General features: G+C 46.3%; 1 long non-coding RNA gene across 1 annotated transcript; it reads right to left on the bottom strand.

Annotated features, from left to right (window-relative positions):
- Positions 1-2,323: 2,323 nt before the first annotated feature.
- On the bottom strand, positions 2,324-5,249 carry LOC138982735 (uncharacterized). The gene is made up of 2 exons (XR_011460951.1): positions 4,939-5,249; positions 2,324-2,760 (listed from the first exon to the last, which is right to left on the bottom strand). It is a non-coding gene; the product is annotated as an uncharacterized lncRNA (long non-coding RNA).
- Between the last annotated feature and the right edge of the window lie 227 nt (positions 5,250-5,476).

Below are 5,476 nucleotides of genomic sequence, written 5' to 3' on the forward strand. Positions count from 1 at the left end.
GGTGAGACTGACCGGGGCTGCTCTGTACAACCTGTGGTCAAGACATGATTAGACGGTGAGGCTGACTGGGGCTGCTCTGTGCAACCTGTGGTCAAGACATGATTAGATCGTGAGGCTGACCGGGGCTGCTCTGTACAACCTGTGGTCAAGACATGATTAGATGGTGAAGCTGACCGGGGCTGCTCTGTGCAACCTGTGGTCAAGACATGATTAGATGGTGAGGCTGACTGGGGCTGCTCTGTACAACCTGTGGTCAAGACATGATTAGATGGTGAGGCTGACTGGGGCTGCTCTGTGCAACCTGTGGTCAAGACATGATTAGATCGTGAGGCTGACTGGGGCTGCTCTGTACAACCTGTGGTCAAGATATGATTAGATCGTGAGGCTGACTGGGGCTGCTCTGTGCAACCTGTAGTCAAGACATGATTAGATCGTGAGGCTGACTGGGGCTGCTCTGTACAACCTGTGGTCAAGACATGATTAGATGGTGAGGCTGACTGGGGCTGCTCTGTACAACCTGTTGTCAAGACATGATTAGATGGTGAGGCTGACTGGGGCTGCTCTGTACAACCTGTGGTCAAGACATGATTAGATGGTGAGGCTGACTGGGGCTGCTCTGTGCAACCTGTGGTCAAGACATGATTACATGGTGAGACTGACCGGGGCTGCTCTGTACAACCTGTGGTCAAGACATGATTAGATGGTGAGACTGACCGGGGCTGGTCTGTACAACCTGTGGTCAAGACATGATTAGATGGTGAGGCTGACCGGGGCTGCTCTGTACAACCTGTGGTCAAGACATGATTAGATGGTGAGGCTGACCGGGGCTGCTCTGTACAACCTGTGGTCAAGATATGATTAGATCGTGAGGCTGACTGGGGCTGCTCTGTACAACCTGTGGTCAAGATATGATTAGATGGTGAGGCTGACCGGGGCTGCTCTGTACAACATGTGGTCAAGATATGATTAGATCGTGAGGCTGACTGGGGCTGCTCTGTACAACCTGTGGTCAAGATATGATTAGATCGTGAGGCTGACTGGGGCTGCTCTGTACAACCTGTGGTCAAGATATGATTAGATGGTGAGGCTGACCGGGGATGCTCTGTACAACCTGTGGTCAAGATATGATTAGATCGTGAGGCTGACTGGGGCTGCTCTGTACAACCTGTGGTCAAGACATGATGAGATCGTGAGGCTGACTGGGGCTGCTCTGTACAACCTGTGGTCAAGATATGATTAGATCGTGAGGCTGACTGGGGCTGCTCTGTGCAACCTGTAGTCAAGACATGATTAGATGGTGAGGCTGACTGGGGCTGCTCTGTGGAACCTGTGGTCAAGACATGATTAGATCGTGAGGCTGACTGGGGCTGCTCTGTACAACCTGTGGTCAAGACATGATTAGATGGTGAGGCTGAACGGGGCTGCTCTGTACAACCTGTGGTCAAGACATGATTAGATGGTGAGGCTGACTGGGGCTGCTCTGTACAACCTGTGGTCAAGACATGATGAGATGGTGAGGCTGACTGGGGCTGCTCTGTACAACCTGTGGTCAAGACATGATTAGATGGTGAGGCTGACTGGGGCTGCTCTGTGCAACCTGTGGTCAAGACATGATTAGATCGTGAGGCTGACCGGGGCTGCTCTGTGCAACCTGTGGTCAAGACATGATTAGATCGTGAGGCTGACTGGGGCTGCTCTGTACAACCTGTGGTCAAGACATGATTAGATCGTGAACAAGAGTGTTATCTTCAACGCACGATCATGGCACGATACACATTTTGATCACATAAGCACGGATAATGTGTCTACAGACTTAAGAGTGTGGTCGTCAATGCATTTTGTAATTATCAATACCCGCTGAACTGACACTACACGGTCCGCCGTCAAATATCATAAGACCAAACAAAAATATATGTTGGTTTAGGGTCACCCGACCGACCCTATTTTTTTCCCGCCGACTCTATTTTTTTTTTAAATTTCTATTTTTTTTTTTTTTAAACCCCACAAACTCTGGCACATTTTGCGAACCGTTCCGAGACTAAAAATCGAAAATAATTTTTTTTTTGTGATGGGGTGGAAGGAAGAGGATAAAAATTGATTGTAGCCTCTTGATGTAGTAGTTGGGTGAATGTAGTCACCTAGTAGAAGTAAACCCCGAAGTTCAGGAGTACACCATGTGGGTGCCTCTTTAGTGTCTTGCACTGAACGAACATCACTTGCTCTCGTAATGGACTTTCACTCACATGTAGAGAATGATAGACAAGAGTTCACTGGCACAGACCGACGAGTCACTTGATGCAACATGAAACTGGAAAACCATGTCTGTCGATTCACATTTCTCTTTATTTTCTATTTTCTCTTCTCCTCACCAACACAGCTCCCAGCCCGAAGGCCGGGAGGCCACACCAATAGTACAATGCAATCTACATCAGTATGTCTCCATGATAACAAAGTACAAAACGAGTACGTCCTCTCTCTCCGAGATAGTTCTCAGTTCTCTCCCAAAATCTCAAAATGCTATCATGTAAATGGGGATGGGTGGCGTCAAAAGCCACCAATCAAGAGTTAGCTAACAAAACTGACATCATTTCTCATTGGTCAGTAAAGACAAGGAAAGGGAGGGGGGGGGTAAGAGACTAAAACCTCCGAGCCACCTGGCATCTTCTATGATCTACCCTGTCAAAAGAAATGACACCCACTTGACAAAACGCCAAGTCCAACTCGGGTAGACAGGCTGTCGGCACATTGCATAACGACCACCTGGGGCCCAAGGTACCCCGGCGTCTCTCTGGGAGGGCGGCTTGACGTCAAAGGAAAACATATTACGTTCCCTAGTGGACACAGCCGACTGAGCGAGTTTACGACCTCCAGGTGTCTGAGCATATCAAATTTAACTTACACAAGACAGGAATGACATAAAATCATTATAACGAATTAGTAGCCCGTTTAGCGCTTGGCTACATCTCCCCCAAGCTTTTAACAATCAGCGTCCGCGCTGATTAAACAACGGATAAGAAATAAGGTCGACGTCACTACAGTGGAAAGACCTAAGGTCGACGTTGAGTTAAAGCGGGACAAACGAAAGTCTATGAAGTGCGATATGCAAGACAACTTAGATCAATCAAAACCACTTGAGTTAAAGAAGAGAGGGAGGTAAAGGCTGTGTTTAAGACGTATTTTAGGTGAAAAACGTAACAGTTACAAAATGGACAGATTCACTAATGAATGACGTAGTTACCTGACACTGTCAAAATGATACATCATGTACAATACACCTGACACAATGCAATGACATCCAACATTACAAATGATCTGTACCAAGCCTATTTAAAGGTAACAAGGTAAATCATAACTTAGTTTACGCTTAAGAGAGCAATTAAGAAAGTGATGATACAGGGCCTTATTTGAAGGTCAGCAAGTATTCACTAAATTACTTTCAACCCTAGGTGGCAATTACCATCAGATTTGTAGTATCTGCTTGTGCCAAAAAAAAAAAATATTTCAATAAGCGCAAATATCCGCCAACACATTCCACTCAAAGCATCATGACAAATAATCGCAACAATCAATATCAATCATACCAATACAAGAAACATGGCATAGCATACATGAAAATGAACATTATCAAACATCAACAAATTAAACGGCAACAAAATACCCGGCAGTAAACACACCTGCGAGTCTCTTCGTGGACGCAACACTTGCGTCACTTCACTGCCGCGAACACCGAGGAAAGTCTTATGTAATACCACATGGCGAACGTCACCAGCCCAAGTCTGTATCCGTCAAGTCCGATATGACGTGTCACACTAGCTAAGAATGGGATTGCACGCGCTACAGCCACTCGAGTACAGTATATACACTGGCTGAGTCCTGTAGGCTCTCTACACCGTCATACACAGTCCGTTGAATAAGGGCTATAGTCACACTCACCAAATGGGCACCACACAGTTCCATCAAGGTCACACAACCGCAAAATAACACTTCGTCGATATTACGAGATAATCACTAAGATGAAATAACGTAGGTAACACTTCGGAATCAGGAAACAGCACACGGGTAAACAAACAGGAATCGCCGATCGAAGACAGCAAACAGGACAGGATCTGTTTGAGTGTAGACCTAGGAACAGACAGGAACCGCCGATGCAAAACAGGTTGAAGACAGGCATGGTCCGCAGGAACAGGTAGAAGCAGACTATGTTGACCATGGTTGAATATCTTCCAGGCAGACGTCAGGATTCCGGTGTCGGTCGCACCAGCAAGATTTACCGTACTCCATGATGGAAAACGAGTCACAAGAAAAGTCCATTCTGTGCAAAACACGACCCTGCTCGCAGCGCCATTTGTGATGGGGTGGAAGGAAGAGGATAATATTTGATTGTAGCCTCTTGATGTAGTAGTTGGGTGAATGTAGTCACCTAGTAGAAGTAAACCCCGAAGTTCAGGAGTACACCATGTGGGTGCCTCTTTAGTGTCTTGCACTGAACGAACATCACTTGCTCTCGTAATGGACTTTCACTCACATGTAGAGAATGATAGACAAGAGTTCACTGGCACAGACCGACGAGTCACTTGATGCAACATGAAACTCTGGAAAACCATGTCTGTCGATTCACATTTCTCTTTATTTTCTATTTTCTCTTCTCCTCACCAACACAGCTCCCAGCCCGAAGGCCGGGAGGCCACACCAATAGTACAATGCAATCTACATCAGTATGTCTCCATGATAACAAAGTACAAAACGAGTACGTCCTCTCTCTCCGAGATAGTTCTCAGTTCTCTCCCAAAATCTCAAAATGCTATCATGTAAATGGGGATGGGTGGCGTCAAAAGCCACCAATCAAGAGTTAGCTAACAAAACTGACATCATTTCTCATTGGTCAGTAAAGACAAGGAAAGGGAGGGGGGGGGTAAGAGACTAAAACCTCCGAGCCACCTGGCATCTTCTATGATCTACCCTGTCAAAAGAAATGACACCCACTTGACAAAACGCCAAGTCCAACTCGGGTAGACAGGCTGTCGGCACATTGCATAACGACCACCTGGGGCCCAAGGTACCCCGGCGTCTCTCTGGGAGGGCGGCTTGACGTCAAAGGAAAACATATTACGTTCCCTAGTGGACACAGCCGACTGAGCGAGTTTACGACCTCCAGGTGTCTGAGCATATCAAATTTAACTTACACAAGACAGGAATGACATAAAATCATTATAACGAATTAGTAGCCCGTTTAGCGCTTGGCTACATTTTTAAAAGCCGACCTACCGACCCCATTTTTGTTGATCATGTTACCCTAAACCAGCATACATTTTTGTTTGGCCTAATCAATATATTACCGATGACGACCTCTCACATGACTATAAATAGCTTATAGAACAAGCAAGCTAGCAGCCACCGTGTCGTGCTGACTGAAAATAGACTCCAGTGTACTGGAAAAAACACACAAAAACAACGGCAACAAAACTCACCTTAACGT

Source organism: Littorina saxatilis, linkage group LG12 (genome assembly GCF_037325665.1).
Source record: "Littorina saxatilis isolate snail1 linkage group LG12, US_GU_Lsax_2.0, whole genome shotgun sequence".
Taxonomy (NCBI): Eukaryota; Metazoa; Mollusca; class Gastropoda; order Littorinimorpha; family Littorinidae; genus Littorina; species Littorina saxatilis.